The 20,792-nt window shown below is 41.9% G+C and overlaps 1 long non-coding RNA gene across 1 annotated transcript; it reads left to right on the top strand.

Annotated features, from left to right (window-relative positions):
* Positions 1 to 595: 595 nt before the first annotated feature.
* On the top strand, positions 596 to 20,384 carry LOC132020519 (uncharacterized). Its single transcript, XR_009405009.1, has 3 exons — positions 596 to 685; positions 19,978 to 20,135; positions 20,217 to 20,384. It is a non-coding gene; the product is annotated as an uncharacterized LOC132020519 (long non-coding RNA).
* The last annotated feature ends 408 nt before the right edge of the window (positions 20,385 to 20,792 follow it).

Below are 20,792 nucleotides of genomic sequence, written 5' to 3'. Positions count from 1 at the left end.
GGCCGGAGCTTGCAGGAAGGTGATTTCCCCTCCTCCTGCAATCCTAAAACCATGTAGCTGATTCTCTCTGTCCTTTATTTACTTTCTAAACAGAGAACCTAGAACATTCTGCTATGTGAGCCAAAACTACCTCTGGTCGAGTGGCTGCCTGCCCCTGTTACAGATCTCCCCCAGTTTAGATAAATAAGCATTTAGCCTGAGGATTTGTTTATCTGGTTAGGAGTTAGGCTGCTTTTACCCTTCGCTCTTGCTGTGATGTCAGAAACTAAAATCTTCTTTCATGTCCTTGTTTTTGTCCCTCTGGATGTCTTTGGGTTTTCCTAGAGGCTCCTTCATTAGACTCTGAGGCTTGCAGTACTTGTCGCTACAATCTTCTGTTATTATCCAGAGCATTATCGCGGCGTTGGTGAAGTGTGGGGTTGGGAACAGTGTTCTGAAGTCTTACGATTAGATCTTGGTCTCTCATTTCATGTGAGCTGGGTATTTCCCTTCTCTAGGTTGGCTAGGCCGTGGTAAAACCCCAGTGGGTCAGGCTCTGGTAAAAATAGTTTCCCTTTGAGGGCAGGTCTTGTTAAAGAGAATGAACGGCTCTGGGAGCACCTCACCATGTCTACTTTTCCACTCTCCCAGAAGCAGGGAAGGATCTTTCCACCTCCATCCTAGGAACCTGATGGGGCTCCTGGAGGTAAAACTCACAAAAATGTGGGGGGGGGGCCCTTAGGTGGGGCCTCCTAGGAGTTTTGCATTTTTAATCTTATCCTCTAGCAATTTGTTAATTACAGTCTGGGTTCTCTGACTCTGGTACCAGATTCTTCAAAGTCTTCTGCTCCTGGAAGCTGGAAGTCCCTCTCTCCAGTTTGGGGGACGGTGGTTTGCCTTGTGACCTAGGTTCGCTGTAGGATCTGGGAAGAGTTGCAGGTGTTTGGTTTGTTCAATTTTATTCTTGTTGTATGGAGGGGCGTGACAACCTCTAAGCCCTTTACGTGTCAGGCTGGAAACCAAATGTGCCCCCAGTTTATATGTACAATGTTTCTTGTCCCCACGGCTCTCCCTAAACCCAACATCTTCCCACAGGAGAGTTGTGATCTCAAGTCTGAGGATTAATAAAATCAACGGGACTGAAGAGTCAGAATTAAACACATTGGGCAAACCAAAAGGCAGGCCCCCGACTTTGAAGCTGCCTCCCTCTTTTTGAGATGCTCTGTTTCCAAACTGTCCCATGGAGGGTAACACAGCCCTTTCAAGCCCTACTGTTTGAAATGGGCAATGATAATGCAGAACATTCTATTATGCACAGGTCAGTTGCTTTTACAAATGGGCTGGTTGTTTGGGGCTGCCTCCTGGGAAGGCAATTGAGTTGTTCTATTTTGTAGGTATGTGTGTACAAAATGCATTTGCTCCACATTCTCGAGTGTGACATTCACAGATCAGTGCCTGTCAGTGTGAAGGAAGAAGAGAGTGATGTACACAAGTTACAGAAAGGGGATGTTGGGTTGGAGGCAAAGCAGTAAAAAGGAAGCATCACTCAAGTCCCCGAGGTCACCAACAGCCACCTGGGGCTCTACAGAAAGAGAAAAAAGAGGACAGAGAACAGGGGAAAAAAGTGGTCATCCTCTTCGGTCTTCTTTGGAGCTCTAGAAGAAGGAAAACGAGAGGACTGGCTCTATTTCTCTAAGGCGGTTCCTGTCAGACTCAAACCTGCCTCCGAATCACACAGTAAATCCTGTTAAAATGCAGATTCTGATTTCAAGGGTCTGCTCAGGATTCTGCCTTTTCAACATGCTCCCAGCTGGTGGCGACGGCACTGGGGTTTAGACCCCACTCTGAGGAGCAGGGGCCTCGCGCACCCTTGCAAAAGGACACTTCTCGGTTCCTTCCATGCATACTTCTGGAAACAGCAGCAACTACCACAGCCACCCACCTCGTTGCCTAAATATAGTGTCTGTGTTCTTAGCTCACTCAGGATGATCCCTTTTCCTGGACAGCTGCTGGCCTCTTCTCCATGTTTCTAAGCCAGCAGCTTCCTTCTGAGGCTCACTCAAATCCCTTCCTTTGCTAGGACCCTGTCATCCATGGCTGGGCTGTTCCTGGCTACGCCACTCCGCAGCTGTTGGCCCCGAGACAAAGCATTGCTCTTTGAGTTTCAGTGGTGGTGGTGGTGGTGGCAGTAGTGGGGAGTGGGGGTGGGGGGAGTTGCAAGGGTGGTGGCGATGGGTGTAGGATGCTTCTACTTTGCATTATGCCACTTCACTTGCACGAAAGACCTACATTACTGCCTGCTTTCTCTAACGGAAAGAAATTTGAATAGGATTTTTGCTTTTACCAAAAAAAAGTTGGCCAGCAAAAAGAGGGTTCAGAGTTTGTTCTGCAGCCAACCTTACAGAGGCAAGCAGGCACCACAAAGGGTGAGAGCGGCCCCACCCAGCTCTCTGCCCTGGAACCCCACTCAGCATCCAGCCGCCAGAGCTCTGAGCTGTGTCTGTGAGCCTCTGTGATTCATCTCGATTTATTTTTTGCATCCATTAGCAAGTTGTGTCCTAAGGCATTTTCTAGAAAAACCTAAGAGAGGTTATTTGTTGGGTCTGGGAATGCTCAAAATTTTTTCCATGTGAATTCATGGTAAAAATTAATTAATTAATGGATTATTTATCATCTTTTTTTTCGCTTGTAGTCATTTTTCCTTACGAAAGTTTTTATAGGAACGCTCTGCTTTCAGATAGCAGGGGAAATGCGTATTGCATTATTTGGTGAAGAGTTCTTTGATATGTGTGGTGACAAAATATCCAGTAAGCTGTGAGGTTAGCATTAACACCTCAGGGAAGATCAGTCTTATGTTAGGTGGTGAGAAACATAGGTGCATAGCCACCTAACGTGACCTGTGAATGCAAAAGGCATGTGCTTATGACCCTGTGTTGCTTTCGCCAGCAACGTACAGGAAACTCTGGTTGGGGCAAGCTCTACAGATCGCCTGACCGGTTGGAAAGGAGACGCTAGGTCAGTCTCCGGGCAGAACAGATAAAGTGCACAGGAGGTGATGGGACAAGGCTGCGTAGGTGTGTCCATCCACATACGCAAATTTGAATGCCAGCTCCTTGCTAGTTAGCCGTGTGACCTTGGGCGAAGTTTCCCAACTTCTTAATGTCAATCAGGACAAAGGAGAATAATACAACCTACATCATAAGTTTTTTGAGAATTAAATGAAACTATGCATCTGAGAGAGTAAAGGGCCCGAGTCCAGTCACTGTGGGTTCCCATCTCATACTTCCGGGAGGGATGACACTTGGGAATGTTGCTGGGACGGGCTGTTAAATGAGGTCTAACTGTTTTGTGTTCTTCTGACTTGGTGAGTATCAACGGGCGCCTGGGTGGCTCAGTGGGTTAAGCCGCTGCCTTCGGCTCAGGTCGTGATCTCAGGGTCCTGGGATCGAGTCCCGCATCGGGCTTTCTGCTCAGCAGGGAGCCTGCTTCTCTCTCTCTCTCTCTGCCTGCCTCTCCATCTACTTGTGATTTCTCTCTGTCAAATAAATAAATAAAATCTAAAAAAAAACAAAACAAAACAAAATGGGACAACACCTGAGATCAGGTGGCTGGGGGACAGTGGGGAGAGGAGGACTAACTGGTCCACCTTTTGATTCCTTAGCAGGTGGTGGTATCATCACCAGGATCATCATCGTTGCCTTCTCCTTTGCCCTCCTCCTCCCCCTCCCTCCTTTCACTTCCTCTCCCCCTTTTTCCTTCTTCTTTCTGTCCTTCCTCCTCCTCTTCTTCCCCTTCTTCTTCTCCTCCTCTTCCTCTTCCTTCTCCTTCAAACCTGCTTTAAATGCAGGATAGATCAACCTTAAATGAAACAAATGACTTGTCCCTAGTAAACAGTTAATGTTTGCTCATAAAATGAATTGAATTGTATCAAACCCTTGGTTCCTCTGCAATTTGGTGGTTCTACCTGGTCTTTCTGAGCAACCTCTCATATAATGGACTTTGCTCAGAATGTAAAGACCTATTCTGATATAATTTAAGTTCAACTTTGAATGCTTGGCTTCTACAAAACAAAGAGAATCATATCCTTGGTTGTTCTTCCCTTGAAGCAAGAGCTTATGGGAATGGTAGAGAATAAATATGGCTCCTCAACCCCTTTCAACAACACGGTACAGGAAGGCTGCATTCGACCACTCAAAAGGGGCTGAGCTGAGGACTTTTCATGGGTTTTCTTATATTACATACAATGCAGGAACCACTCGTTTAGGTGACTTAGTCATATGTAATATATAAAATAGTTACTGGTTTTTCATCATAAAAAATACGAAAATCCCAGTATACGTCTTTAGTGTTTCTTGGTTGATTTCTTCCGGAGATGTAAATTGTTCTTGGGCAAGCCCAGAGAGTTTTCTTTAGATAAGAATTCACTCAAAACTATGTTGTATTTACTCTCAAGCAACATGACCTCAGGCTGTGGGTCCTGCAGCTGCCACAGAGGGAAGCGATGTTATCACAGTGGACCCTCTGTCCTTATTCAGGAGTAATCCACTTTATGGAACCAGTGTCTTTAACTGAGGCCAAGGGATGAACACACCAGAAGCTGTGATCGGCTGATATCCAAGCTTTTCAGGCAGGTAAAGATCCTCTAGCAAAATCAAAAAGCCATTCTTGTGGATATCTCTCTCAAGGTCTTGGGGATTAACCTTCAATGTGTTTCCATGAAAGGAAAATGTTAAGAAACAAAATAAAGTGAAGAAGGGTTGGGATTAAAGGAGATTGCATTCCATTTTAAGCCCTGGGAAAACATCACATGTGCTAGTGAATTTGAGAAAGTCCAGTGGACTATTGGATAAGAGGAAATCGGCAGAGGTGGAGGTGGCTGGAAACATGGGAGCATTCAGGCTGCTGAGATAGATGGTGCCCAATTGAATGACTGGCCACCCATCCACTCGCTTCTCTGCAAACTGGCAGCTGGCAGCTGACAGACGCCTTCCTCACACAGGCTCTTGCTCAAGTGATAAGAAGTGAAAAGAGCTCAAGGCAGGACTATTTTGGGTTCCAGGGGATCTGGGTTGCTACAAGATCTGAGATTAGTTGTTGGGTTGGTGCCGGATGTCGTCCGGCAGCTCATCGTGAAACCTTGATGAGTTCAAGCCAGTTCTCAGAAATCAGCTGTGCATGTGGGCTACGGAAGAAGTGATTGGACTGTTCTGTTTCTCGGGGTTTCCCCACCCGCAGCCTAGTTCAGCTAAAAGGATAAGTGGTCTTGGCTCTGTGAGGAATGTTTTTTTTTAGAGTTATCATGTTAAAATGCTACAGGCATCGCTCCTAGGAGTCCCTGAAGTGCCACTAATTCCAGGTCCAGCACTTCCTGCCCATCATTTTGAAATGACACCCAAACACCATTTCAGCTTCTTACAAAATGCTTGGTTCATAAACACTAAGCTGAAGCATGATATGTCAGAGTCAGGTGAATTAGTGAAAAGTGTCCACAAAATGGTATAGGTGACATGTGGCCTGAGACTTGACTCCTGGAGCTTAGCAGCTAAGCCCACAGCCTCTGGAGCAAAGGAGTCTGCCTGCTACAGTCACAGTATATATTTAACTAGTTCTGCCACTCCATGACCCTGGGAAAATTATTTAAATTTTCTCTGTCTCCATTTCCTTTTCTGTATCATGTGGTTGCTAATACCATGTAGTATGTTCCTTACACACAATACGTGCAAGATCAGTATTAGTTATTAGTATTGCTCTTATGGTTACTGCTATTATCACAGAAAAAGCCCCAGTGCATCAAATCATCATCAAAGATTGACTTGAGTATAGAAGATCAGAGTTCTTGCTGGATTAGACTCCGAGGCCAGGCTTTCGTAATAAAGAGGAATAGTGATCACAGATGAATTATTAAGTAGAAAGAATGTCATTTTTTTATTTGAAGAGAGAGCTTAGAACAACTATTTCCAAATTTAGAATGTTCCCATTTCCCAGGTTGTAGACTGAGACTTTCGGAGCTGGAATCCACTCACTTATGACACGGAGTCTTTGCATCCCAGGTTTGCAAGCCTTCAGGGTCATCTAGCTCATCCACTGTGGGGTCCAACTCCTGCCTCAGATGGTGTCCATGGTGTCCACCTGCATTTTCCACCACATCTTTTGTCTTTCTTCTTGTCCTCCCCCAAACCCTCATGAGGTGGCAACACACATCCAGAAACTTCTGCCCACAAAGAAGAAAAGGCCAAAGAAATTCAGATTGAAACAGCAAGTGGTGTGGAGATGCCAAGGGAGGGTGTGCTGATGTTTTTTTTTTTTTCCCAACTTTTCAAAAATAGGAAAAAAAGAAACCTAAACAGCAGCTTAGTATATCAGTGGTATTAGTAGATTTTTCTTGTGTACTATGGGCCAAAAGAAATTACACTAATGGATGAGTCTTAATCACTCTCCTTGTTTGTGGAGTAAACTCTATTAACCACTCTTAAGTGGCAGGAGAGCCCAGGGGTGTAGTAACTCTTTTTTTTTTTTTTTAGATTGAAAAAATGAGATCAAAAAGAACATACTAAAATTCTTAGATATACGAATCTTCTTCTGAAACCAAAAAGTCCTACAGCAGTGAGAGACTTGGTGTAACAATTACATTTATATAAAAATACTTTTATAGAAAAAATTTAAAAATTAGCAGAAAATAAGGTCAGGATGTACCAGCTGGGTGTAGTGGTGGCTGAAAAAGCTGATGTGATCTCTGGCTATGTAAGTCCATGTATACAGAGTCTCAAAATGGGGAAGTTCTGGTTTTGCTGCTCTCTGCCATGGTCAGAACACACTAGAATCTTATATTCTTATAAGAGTACCATACTCTTCAAAGGACTATGGACACATTGGACCACAATCTGAGGAGACTGAACAGGGTAGGGAGGTAATGTTAATTGAGGTCATGTGAGAAATAGCTGAAAAATCTGGAAAAGACCCAGAATAGGGACAGAGATACCTTCAAATGTCCATGGGTAAGGATATATCTCTGTGAGGACAGGGGTAGAATGCAGACCAGTAATTACATAGTAACAATGACTGAGAAGTGATTATGTGTCAGGCAGAAGCCAGGTAGTACATGGATTAATTTATGAGAAAACAGACTCAAAGTTCATAGTTGGGATACAAGCTCAAGCAGTCTGACTCCAAATTCCATATTCTTAATTACTGTGCTATCTTGCCAGTGCAGCAGGATATATTACAACTCAATTAAAGAAGAACTCTCTAAATGGTCCAGGGTGTTTAAAAACGATATGTTACTTTAATAAAAAATTAGTGATCCCCCACCACTGGAAGAATCTTAGGGAGCCCTTGGATTCTTGGAGGCTAAGGCAGAGTCATGGGCCACTGGCTGAACTCTAGCCGGTGAAAGTGAGAGAAAGTGGTACACGCCACATCCAGGCTGTGCTTGAACCCCCCACCCCCACCCCCCAATGTGTGATCCTTACTCACGCTCTTGCCCCATCTGCTGACTGAAAGGGGGAAAACCTTGGTTATCAAAAGGACAGAGCCATGAGACAGAAGGAGTTTGGGTCCCTGAATGACACAGCCCCCTTCTGCTAATCTGCATTCAACTAAGGCATGAGTGAGAAATGAACATCACTGTGATGAAGCAATGAAATTCTGAGGTTGTCTGTTAAAGCAGTTAATCTGCTCTGACCAATATGAATAGTATACTGTGAGGAGAATCCAATGACTTGATGAATGGTTGAAATACTTACTATGTTAAAGGTCTACTCAAACTTGACATTTTCTAACTTTTAAATAATAAAAGCAAAGTGCATTTTGAGAATATCCCAGTAAAGAAACATATAACCCAGGGTGCCTAGGTGGCTCAGTCAGTTAAGTGTCTGCCTTTAGCTCAGTCATAATCTCAGGGTCCTGGGATCGAGTCCCAACTTGGACTCCCTGTTCAGTGTGGAGTCTGCTTCTCCTTTTACCTCTCTCCCTCTCTTATGCTCTTTCCTCTTGCACTTTTTCTCTCTCTAATAAATAAATAAGCAAATAAATTAAAAAAAAAAAAAAGAAAGAAACACACAACTCAATGATCAATATATTCCTGGGCAAACAAAACAGAACAAAATCTAGAACTCAAAAACAAACAAATACTTGGCTTACATGTATCTGACCATCTAGGCTCAAGACCAACATGTTAAAAATTAAAAAGTATGAACAAGAATAAACTATAGATAGGGAGCCTGGGTAGCTCAGTCGGTTACACAACTTGCTTTGGCTCAGGTCATGATCTTGGGGTCCTGGGATCAAGCCCCGAGTTGGGCTCCCTTCTCCACAGGGATTCTGCTTCTCCCTTTCCCTCTGCCCCTCCTCACCCCCTACTCATGCTTCCGTGCTTGCTCTCTCTCTCTCTCTGTCTCTGTCTCAAATAAATAAATAAAATCTTAAGAAAAAAAAAAGAAAAAACTACAGGTTTGATCTTCTAAGTTACTGCAAGCAGTGAGTTTGGAAACACATTTCTTCATTGAATCATAGCCAGTCACGTATCAACACCACTGTGCCAGGCAATTTGCTAGAGATTAAAAACAAACTTACATGAAACCCATGCTCTGTATTTGAAGAGTTCATGATATAAGTCAGTGGTCTTTAAAGTTTTGAGAATATAAAATTAACCCAGAAACCAGCTAAAAATGAGGATTTCTGGGCCCACTTCCAGAGACACTAATTCAGAGGGGGTGACAAGGGACTGTTAATCAATACCTAATACAATGTTTGTCACATAGTACCCACCCAGTAAACAGCTTTGATAAATGAATGACTGAATTTAAGAAACATGCCCGGTCATTCTAATGCAGAAACTATGAACCACTTTCTCAAGAGAAGACCATCCAGGAAAAAAACTGAATCAGAGATCAATTAAGTAAGATGCTTTGGCTGTGTAGTTCAAAATACTCTGGAAAAAAAATCAACACTACTTCTTTATGAAGCTGACACTTATTTCCTTTTAAAGAATCTGAATTTAGTCTTAAAGTAAGTAAGAAAAAGTCTGGAACCAGAAGGGAAGTAGAGACATATCCAGGAATTTTAAGCAGAATGAGGTCATAGGAAGCTGTTCTTTTCCTGCATTTTTTTTTTCTTTTTCTAAGCAGGAAAATTCCACCCAAGAAGCAAACCAGTTGATCTCGCACCTGTGCTCCTGTGTCTGGCGCTTATCTGGGTCAAGTCCGGGAGAGCAGCCCCCAGGCCCTGGAAATAGACAACCCACCCTTTAGCTGGGACACAACTGCACGTACAGCAGTTCTTATCACCAGACGTTCTTGTCCAGCATCCGTCTGGGAGCAGATTCCATGCCATTTCGGCAGCATACCAGACTGACAAAATTACCCAGGGCTGGCTATCTGACAAAAGCATCCTTTCCTTCCTATATCTGCCTCTCCATCCCAGATCCATGAGGAACCTTGAAGGTGCCCTTGCAAATGTATCTAGTGCGTTTTGCTTTTAAAAGCATCTAATAAAGCAGCCTATGGATTCAGACCACCCAGTCTCAGCTTTTACTGAGAGTTTCCTAGGCTTGGGCCCTGGGACCAAAAACATAACTGTTCTGTGCCTCAATTTACTGATCTGTAATTTGAAGATACTAGCAACACCTACCTCATGGGGTTCTTGGAGGGATTAAATGCGGTAAAGCACATTGCCTGGCACACAGGAAGTTTGGAGAAAAGGGTGAACCATGACTGGATGTCACCTGGTGGGAATTCTAGCCTTTTCTCTGGCCAGCCCACCGCCCCAGGAGAGTCCTGACTTCAGAGCTGCATGCACTGTGCCGAGGCTGTCTCAGAGAGGATTCTGGATCCCTGCTTCCTAGTGTGGGTCCTGTGCTTTCCACTAAGCTTTCCCACATGTGGCACACATGGGCTATTGGTGGTCCCCAGCCTGCCTCATTGTGAGCCTTTGTTCTAGGGCTATTATTTGTGGCCACTTTTCATAGAGGAAGGTGCCACTGTTGGATGCCTTGATGAAAGAAACACAGAAAAGCACAATTTTTCAGATTAATTCATAGACTAATTCTTAACCTTTAAGTTATATCTCTTGATCTTAGAGCCCCACATTGTGAATTTTAATTATCTTTGTTCTACAGTGTCCATGCCAGTCTCTTCCTGTGTCATACAGGATAACTGAGGCATGAATGACATCTTTCAAAAAGCACCTGCAATTCTTTTTTGCCACGTACTTAACAGATTCTTCTTAAGTACTTCAGATTACTTTCAAAAACCCACTGAAATGTTGTTCTGTGTCTTTTGCAAATGAGGAAGTTAATATTCAAATGCATTGAGTATTTTGTCCAAGGTCTCACAGCCAGAAAGTAGAGAAATGGGATTTGAATTAAAGCTCTCTTACTGCACAGCATATGCTCTTTTCAAGGCACCGGAGAATGAATGCTTGAAACAGCCTCCTTTCCTACGTTTTAGATGTTTACTGAATGCCTGTTGTCTACTAGGATCTTGAACTCACTCTGTAAGATTGCCTGAAGCCTGCTGATCGCTTGTTCATTGACCTTCACCACTGTCTGTGGGCCTTTACTCTCCTTTGGTAAAATACTCTTTTATTAAAAATGATTACTTGACTATAAATGGATAAATCCCACAGCTCACGCTCACCAACATGGCTAATGTCAGGATGCAATGTCTGACATTATGCAAAAAGTCTTCATATCAAACAGAACCGATGGGCAAACTAACTAGGTAAGGCATCTTTATAAATTGGCTAGCCACGTTTCAAGAGGCTACTTCCTAGAGTTGAAATTTATATTGACTATCTGGGAGCTTCTCCAGATAGTATTTGGGATCTAGGTGCTGGCAGATGGCTGTTACCACCCAATTTATCAATATTAGTTGAAGGACAATGGTCTTCACTTTTCTTAGGTGAAGTATATGAGTACATTTTCAGAGTAAATTTAGTTATTTTTTAAATTTTTTAAAAATTTTTTAAATTTAGTTTTTTTTTTATTCTTTGTTAGAATTAATAATATTCTTTAACACTTTGCCTCCCATAAATGAACAACTTGATTGTGATCACTAGTTCTTTTTTCTCCCTTATCCTATCAGAGGAGTTGTAGGTGGAAATCAGCATGACTGGCCAAGAATAGAAAAAGGGTTAGATTTGACTGGGAAAGTGGAGGAAAAACTTCAGTGAGACTCAAAATACTGTCTATTTATTGAACACTAGTTATGAACCCTGTTGGAAATTTGGAAAGTAATATATGTTCTCTTTCTGGGTCTCAAACATCTAGGATCTAATTGAAGAAACTGGACTAAAACATCAAATACGGTCAAACAACACTCTGTGTTAGAATCTCCATGAGCCAAAGGCTTTGGCACAGATACTTGGTAATATGAGAAGTCAGGAAAAGGAGAAATTTCTGTGGGTTAGCGTGGGTTGGGAACATGAGATGGGGAACTGACGTGTGACTGGAGAAAGGGCAAGATTCAGATAAATGAACCCGAGAAAGAGAAAGAGGGAGAGGAAGAGAGAGAAAGACATGAGGAAAAACACGTTGCCCGGAGGAAGAAGAGAAGCAGGTTGTCAGTGGACTTTGCTCTAGGGAAAGCAATGGCAATTCTTTTCTTTTTTCTTTTTCTTTTTCTTTTTTTTTTTCAAATTTTTATTAATTTGACAGGGAGAGAGAGAGATCGCAAGTTGGCAGAGAGGCAGGCAGAGAGAGGGGGGAAAGCAGGCTCCTCGCTGAGCAGAGAGCCCAACACGGGGCTCGATCCCAGAACTCTGGGATCATGACCTGAGCCGAAGGCAGAGGCTTAACCCACTGAGCCACCCAGGTGCCCCGGCAATGGCAATTCTTAATAGGCAATTCTTAACAGAGAGCATTAAACACAATGCCCTCTGCCCTCACTGGTATGCTCAGAAATTCAAGAGTGGAAGTTCAGGCTTATATGACAGCAAATATGTTTATAGAAAAAAAAAAATAGCCAGTTTACTGGCTAAATATTTACTCCAGTTTTTTTTTTTTAAAGAGAAATCTATTCCACACTATGAAATATTTGTGAAAACCCTGGTTTCAAAATACTTGCTCTACTTCTCCAAGCCACACGAAGGAACACTTTTTTTTTTTTCTGCCAAAATGCTCTAACCTAAGGTAGCCAGCTTCCCAATGTGTCTACTCTTAAGCTCTCTTTGGTGCCACGTGTCTCTGGTCTTTAACTAAACCTCCTGGATGATGTTCTTACAAAGATATTCATGTGATTTAGTGTCTACTTCTTCATAAACTTTACCAGGAATAGCATTTCTGGGCATTTCCATGAATCAAAATGGTCTTTCTCTCTCCTACACTTTCTTTCTCCCCAGCTCCAGCTTCTGCTAAGGCCATTCCCAATGTGTAAGACATATGAAGACTACAGACAAAATACTTTGTTTCCTTAATAGTCACGAAAATTTTCAAGGTACTTGTATTAGTACAGGGAGATTTAACCTGCTTCTGAGATATATTCAAATTTTATATGTATTGTATTAAGATGAATTTCCTCTCATGTTCAGAAACATGAGAAATTAGGGTCCTGCCCAATTGTGGAAGGTCACCAAGAAAGTAATAATACCATTAATGGTAATAACAGACTGTTAATTATTAGATGTGTATTTCATTCTGATAGCATAAAGATTATCTGGGAACTTATTAAAAATGAGTATTCCTGGGTCCAACTTCAGAGAAACTAATTCAGAAGGTGTGGGTTTCACAGTACCTACCACCTAGCTTCATAACACAGATATGAGGGGATTATAGCTATACCTACTTAGTAAGATTGTTGGGTGATTTAAGTGCAATTTTACACGAAAGAAACCAGTAAGCCTTACATGCTTCACACAGAAATCAACCAACTTCAGTTATAAAGAATCTTACTATTCAAATATTTGAGTGCTTGACTCAGCTGAGAAAGACCACCAAAAGTAGACTATTTTGACAGATCAAAATCTTTTGGCTATTTATGTCCAATGTTTAATGTCCCTAAATTAAACCCTTATATTAATATTCCACTTTTGGGTAACCTCCATTCAATAGTAATTGTGTCCCCAAACATTGGATGTACTTTTAACTGAGTTTCATGTCACTTTTTGTCAACTTTTTTTTCAACTGTGAGTCAGCTTAAAACAAAAGAAAACAATGCATTTTCTCTCCACTATTCACCAAGTTAGTGGAAAGTTGACTTTATGAGTAAAATCCTAATATATGAATGTTCTCATTTTACTCGCTAAGGACATAAGAACTTGACTATTTTGTAGCAAAGAATTAGAATGGTATGAAACTATATTACAAATATCATTAAGTAATAGAATGTATTTTCTTTCACCTACCTGCCTTTTTTTTTAAGTGAGTTATTTAACTTAATTTTTTTTTAACAAAACTTTCTCCAGTTATGGAGTCTATAAATGACATTATGGTATTGCCACAGATTCTCGCCAATTTATAAGATTATAACCTAGGCTTAATATCTTTTATAAGCTATAAATTAAACAAAGACCTGTCTGGATAAGGGCAAGCACACATAAGTGTTGCCCATCTTAGAATATTTGAGGCCTCCCATGAGAAAATCAGTAACTGCTTATTTCTTAGGACCAAGGATCTAACGTTCCTTAAGTCACCACCACACTTCACACTTATCTCCACGTGGAAATAGGTGGAAATTCACTGTTGAACTTTAGTGAGAATGACACCTCTGTCACAACTTCACAACCCCTATCAGAGCCCTCAGAGAATCTTTTCACATGGCACCAAACAATAACTTTAGAAGGTGATATTCCTAGAATGAACTGGTTTCTAAAATCAAAAAGCATAATAGTTATGGCGAGTGCAGAAGAGTGAGGTAACATTCCACAAGAGGGAAAGTCTAATGCTACCAAAACCCAAAAAAACAGTATAACCTACCAAGATGGTCCAGAAACTCAGGAAAACACAGGAAGAGATAAATAATTTGCCTTTACACCAAGCTCTTTGACCTGGTCTTTATTTTGATGATAGACTTTCATGCAGATTTTCTAGTAAAGTTATTTGTGAATCAGATGGTGGGGTTCTCAGTATTGGGGGTGTGAGACAGAAGGAGCAACCAACCCTGCATGGCCGGGGCTGAGGAGATTCCGGGGATGTGGGACATTTAGTGTTAAAACTGGAAATGTCTCAGGCACACCCGGATGCATTGGTCTCCTGCCATGAGCCTCCCCATCTCAACGGCTGACAGAACCTTTCCCAAGCTTTCCAACAAGTTGCTCCACTGCTCACCAAAATTTCCCTACCCAGGTTGGGCAAAAGCTAAAGTGCAACAAAAGCAAAGGCTTTGTTGATGTTTCTTCAGTTCCCTTCTTTGGCATCTGTTCCTTCTTTTCAGTACTCCTGTTTGTTGAGGGACCCAATGTTGTTTCCTTCCCTAGATCTGTGCCAGTTAACCTTTCTTTTAGCTCCTTCCCAAACCACTTCTATTATGTCAAAGTAAAATAGTCCTGCGTCACAATTGTTCATGGCCTTGTTTCCTGCCATATGAAGATAGGAATCAGCTTTCTTTCTTTTTTTTTTTTTTAAAGATTTTATTTATTTATTTGACAGACACAAGTAGGCAGAGAGGCAGGCAGAGAGAGAGGAGGAAGCAGGCTCCCTGCCAAACAGAGAGCCCCATGTAGGGCTTGATCCCAGGACCCTGGGATCATGACCTGAGCCGAAGGCAGAGGCTTTAACCCACTGAGCCTCCCAGGCGCCCCCAGCTGCTCTTTCTAATGTTTTGCTAGATGAGAAGCATCCTCTCTCAGGTTATAAAAACTACATGGGAAAACGTGACCTTTAGGTCACCCTCAGGAAGAAAACATTTTGGTCGTATGAACAGAGGTGGGGGGGGATGGGGGGAATATTCTCTCAAGTAGGACTCTAACCACCTGGGATAAACTGTCTACCTCTTACCTACATACCTTCCACAGCATGGCACCACCTGATGTACTCAGTAGATGGATATGAGATAAATGCCAAATTTCACAATGGTTAGATTCATTAAAAAGGCATTACATCAAACCTTTGTGAGAGTCTCCAGCTTTCTTCCATTCTAAATACACGTCTGTTATAAATGGATCTCGAAAGCATAAGTGCCAAGGACGTCTACATCCATGAATATTTCAATGTCTCTCATGAAATATGTTACCATCATTACCCGTACAATAGTATGGATGGTATTCTGCACAAACGAGGCACTCAATAATTATTGATTGGCCAATGAAGGGTCATTATCTAATGCACTATGATCATTTATGCCAAGGGCCCTCAGGAATCAGCATGATCCCATAGGCGTCTCTCTCTCTTTCTTTCATTTTTTTTTTTTTTTTTAACTTTGAGAAAGAATCAGATAGTGGCTTGTCTTGGGCTATTGTAGGGAAATATGATAATAGCATAAATAAGGGGTCATAGGAAAGAAAGAATGAGAAAAAAGAATGAACAGAAGATCAGAAGCAAGCAAATCAAACCTATGAAAACCTGATTTTTTTTTTTTTACATGAAAATGCACATTCACTTAAAGAAAAGGATTCCAAACAGCAAGACTTCTCTGTCCTTGGCAGCAAAAAAGCTAAACTGCCTTAGGAGATGAAGAGTAGAGTCAAAGCTGGAGCCCCTGAAACGTAAAACAAAAGCCAATTTACATTTCATTTAAGAGAAGCAAACAGATGGGCCAAATAATTTCAAAATCTAGTTTACAATGAGAAGAAGAAATCTGGAATCCAAAGTCAAATGAGTCGGAAAGAAAAAGCAAACCAATAAGAAGAAATAAACACATACAGAAGCTATGACCACCTCCCTTGGCTGAGGTAGTTTTGGAACTTCTCATTCTCCCCAGCTTCTTCTCATGTCGGGAATGGGGAAGGGGGTGGGGCAGGGGCAGGCTGAATACTTTGGGGACTGTCCCTTCCCCAGACAGCACCAAATTCATAGATCACAAACTCCAGGAGAGTGCAGAAATCTTAGTAACAGCCATAGTTTCCCTTCATCTCCAATATGACTTGAAAACAACCCTTGAAAGCGTGCTTTAGAATATCTTTGCATCCATTAATTCAAACCATGTGAAATGGCAGTTCTCATAGGTTAAAAAATGAATGCATGTTGGCGATTTCAAATGCTTGAACCTAATACATTATGGTTTTGATTACAGAAATAGTAAGATCCGAAACATGCAGTTAAATATAAAATCCAGTACATTCCTACTTCTGTGCTTCCAGAAAAGATAGTTCCCTTTGGTCACTAATTACTTCTGACACAGGGTGTGGACTTCAGGTCCGGAGCCCACAAGGTCCAGGTCTGGGCTGTTCCTCTGCCCCTCGTTAGTTCAGCTGTCTCATCCATCACCACCAGCTGAGTTTTCACATGACACATCTGTGTGGTTCCACTTTCTCTTGTTGGGATGATTTCCATTCGTCGGGCTTCGATGGCTTTATCTGTATACTCGACACACTGGTTCTAGTTTCCAAATGAGTATTGCTGTTGTCATGACTGTTGGTGCTTACCCAGAGTCCACACCTCTCTCCTGCTCTGTCTCTCCAGGACACCTCTTCTCTTTCTCCTATGCTGCCATCTCACTACGGGTGCTACCTGACTGCGTCTCTCTTTCTTCACTTCGCCACGATTCCATTGCTTGGTGTCCTGTACGCAGAGGTGGCCCTTTGTCTTTCCTCTGAAATCTCACAGTTTGAGAGGCCAACTTTTTAGCAAGACTACCGAGGAGAGAATTTCCCCATAAGAGAAACAAAGTCACTGTCATTCTCACTTCCTAGTTTCGTGGAACAAGACCCAAAGAACCCATGTCCTCAGCACTTGTAGCTGGAGTTCAAGTTCAGGCTGAGCTGGGATGATCAAATTGAACTTCTGAGTGCTGATGGAATCCTTTGGGTAGCTATACAATTAAGCAGACAGACCACCTACAAGCCTTCACTATCAATTACATCAAAAACTAAGGGGAGACTAATCACTCTATGTTATATATTCCTATCAACTCTAGCTCAAAATTCAGCATTTGTTTATGTGGAGTTGCGTGATGGCCACATGAAGGGGGGGAAGGGTAATGCGTTGCTCGTGGGGGATGGAGCAACATTTAGGCAACCCCAGGTCATTATCCTGTGGCTTTCAAAGGTTCAACAAGAGGATTTTATCACAAGTCACTCTCAAGATCCCTCAGAAGTTGTGAAAAAAATTTCCAATATCCATTTCTTTATTAGATGACATTTGATGAATAAAATTGGGGTAATTTTAAATTATTTATAATTTTAAATAAAATAATTTTAAATTATTTTAAATTATTAAATTATTTATTTAAAGTATTTAAATTAAATTATTTAAATACTTTCAAACACTGACCCTCATTTTTCTCCTGGCAGTAGGGCTCCAAAGTCAAAGCCATAGGGAAGTTCTGGTATGGGCAATAGGGGACCGCACTGTCTGTAGAAAATCTGAAACCAATAATAATCCAGTCTGTTATCATGATTGCTTTGCATCATGATTCTAAACAATACTGGTGGTAATATTACTCTTCCCTGAAAAAACTGTCTTTCTTTGGTATAACTTTTAAATAATTTTTGTGGTTCCTACTGAGATGCATAATATATGGATAAGCTTCAAATGAGCACATTTTCATCATTTACCTTTTTTATTTTTTTAAGATTTTATTCATTTATCTGACAGAGATCACAAGCAGGCAGAGAGGCAGGCAGAGAGAGAGAGAAAGAGAGAGAGAAGGAAGCAGGCTCCCCGCGGAGCAGAGAGCCCAACGTGGGGCTCTACCCCAGGACCCCGGGACCACGACCTGAGCTGAAGGCAGAGGCCTTAACCCACTGTGCCACCCAGGCGCCCCTCATCATTTACCTTTTAATAAACATTGAATCTGACATGAAAATTCTTGTGGAAAAAGTTCAGCTATACAATCAGTCTCTAACTGACATGGACTCAGGGACATGCTGGGGGCAAGTTCATGACCCTCGTCTGTGTAATAATACCCACAAATCACAGATTTGTGTGCATTATCATGCATTCCCACTTCCAAATCACAGATTCAAAATCCTCGAGAACAATACAGTAATTATAAAGACAAAGAAACTGAACTAGAGTTGCTTCAATTCTGTCCTTCTGTGAGAGGGCTTGGAATTTTTTGTGTCAAAAATACCGAACAGTGAAACAGAGTAGAAACTGCAAGTTGGAATATTTTCATGTTTTAAACACAAAAATTTAATACGTGAACTATTTTTCTAAGCTTCAATGTTATCATTAAAAGTATGATTTTTCTTCTTTTTAAATTTGGCGTCAGGAAAGAGATCACTATCGTGGTTGTGACAGGGATTCTTACTAGAAATAAATTCGTAGAGGAGAGGAATAGGGCGCTGGGAATTCTGCAGCCTGCTGTCTGCACACCAGACACACTGCCCGCTGCTGCTTCTACGGAATGCTGACAATGAAGCTGGGACCTCGCTTTCATTTTCGCCCTTCTTGGAGGCTCTGTGACAGGTGTCTGAGCCTGGGCCGCTAGAGATTTGGAAGAGAAACCTCACTCTAAGCAGAGACCTGAGCAAAACCCAGGACCTTGACCCCCCCATGGCAGAAGTCCCTCAGTTGTTATTAGCAAATCTTTCAGAAGCTGCGTGGAATGACTTGGAGGTCGACCTCAGATTTTAAAAATATATACCTTGCATTCATTTGTATTATTAAAATATATAGAAAAATAATGTTTAAACATACTATGAAAAATATATTATCTGTGAAAATTATCAGCCTGCAGACTTTACACGGTGCTGGGGAAAATGAGGCTGGGTGTGCCCACGTAGACATCTGAAAGACGGGAAGACAGCGGAGCACTGTGCGAAGAGCCAAGGCCCTCGCTTCTGCTCGGTTTCATGTGCCAAGCCCACTCAAGGGGGTGGCTGAGTCTGCCTCTCATCCACAAATCATTCCTGCCTCACCTTGAGACGAGGTGAATAAAGAGCAATGCCTGTCTCACGGGAGCTCCGCGAAGCAGCCAGCTCTATACACAGCAAAAAGAGAGAGAAGCTATCTAGAATGTTCTTGTTTTCTAAAGATGTTCAAAGGCAGAAGGCACGTGTGAAAAATCCCATGAGGAAAGAACCAGGAGCACTGACTGAGGAATGGGTGCCCACAGGTCCTGATCTGCCTGGAACAGCCCTAATCACCCACCCTTTATCCTCAGAAGGTCCCCCATCTGGAAAACACTACAATAGTTGTAAGGATTAAGTAGTAGAACTTAGCTCCATTTCATCAAGGAGAAAAATAAGCTCAGAAAGCTTAAAATGCCTTATTGATGATCCCATGTATAAAGTAGCAGAAACTCTGTCCTGTCCCAAAATCTTTTTACGGATCAGATAGCTGACAGGGATGGCAAGAATCTCCTAAAAATGCTAGTTTTTCTTATTTTGCTCTGGTCAAGACCAGATTGTAGGTACCTCTGTAGATTTTCTCTGCAGCTACACTGGGGCTCCAGAAGGATATCTGCAATCTCAGAGCCACCGATGAGGCAGAAAATAAAAAGCCAGAGGACAAGCAGCCCCAACGCTAGGCTCAGAATCAGGCAGGTGTTTTTGTTCTTAGTCTGGTCATCTGAAGATACACAGCTGGGTGATTGCCAAGCCATTGGTTACCTAGGTCTTTCTATTCCATTCTGCTCTGATTTCTTGACTACTATCCTGTGGTCTTCCCTGACCATCTCATCAGGAGTCTTTTAGCTGCAAGAGACCTAAACCCAGATCAAATGGCAAGGAATTATGAGCTCAGAGAACTGAGAGGTCCCTGAGTTGGATCCAAAACTAGTGTTGGATGCAAGAACCAAACAATGTTACAGAACTTGGCACCTCCCTCCCTACCTCTTTCACATGCTTCCCATTCTACTGGATTCCTTTTCAGATGGGTTCTCCCCAGTGAAGTGGCAAAACAGCTGTTGGCAGCCCTGGGCTCCTAACACAATCTAAGTATTTCCTCTCCTCATGGTGCAGCCCAAAGCCTGGCATTAGGTTTCACTGGGCTGCCCTGGGTCAGGTGCCCATCCCCAAGAAGAGAGGAGTCGATGCCAGGAGAGCTACAGAAACCAGGCTCGGGTGGAAGACAAAGTTTGCAACCTGTCACCCAATTTTACAAATGACTAGTTTTTAAGGTGAGTGTTAATACATATAGGCCAGAGAATATTTTTAACATTAATTCTGAAGTCACACTAATTTTATTTTTTCTTGAGCAGCAAGATATGTGTCAATGCAGCTTCTTCTGGAAAGCAGTGAGAGAAAAATCCAGTTTCCTCTCAGACAGCAGATCACGAATGAACACTTGGAAAAGGAAAAATATCAAATGTTGCATCAAAGTACCTTGGAATCTTGGCAATATTTGTAAAATGAAAAAGAATCCAAAAATATTTGTTCAATTGTGTTTCTTTTTCCAGATGTGGACAATAAAATAACTATACATTAAAAAAAATTCAACCTTTCACAAAGCAACCATTAACTCGCTCTCTGAATGGAGTTTTAAAAGAACAACATGTGGGGGGGCTGAGGATTAAAAATGAGATGCCCACATTCAAACCTTAAAAATATACAGAAAAGGTTCTTCTGTGCCTCATACTGTCGCACAACTCTTTTATATTGATTCTGTGACCTCCCCAGAGGAGACCTTTGAATGTCACTGATTTCACTGATTACTGAATCTCTGTCCCTTTATACAGCTTTATATATATATTTTTATGTTGAATTTACTACTTCCTAATGTTATATTACATATTTATTTATTTATTTTTTTCACTTGTCCTTTTCCCTTCGTGGCA

The sequence above is a fragment of the Mustela nigripes genome, chromosome 6, assembly GCF_022355385.1.
Source record: "Mustela nigripes isolate SB6536 chromosome 6, MUSNIG.SB6536, whole genome shotgun sequence".
Lineage (NCBI taxonomy): Eukaryota > Metazoa > Chordata > Mammalia > Carnivora > Mustelidae > Mustela > Mustela nigripes.
Note: the sequence above shows the minus strand (reverse complement) of the source record. Positions and strands in the feature narration are given on the sequence as shown.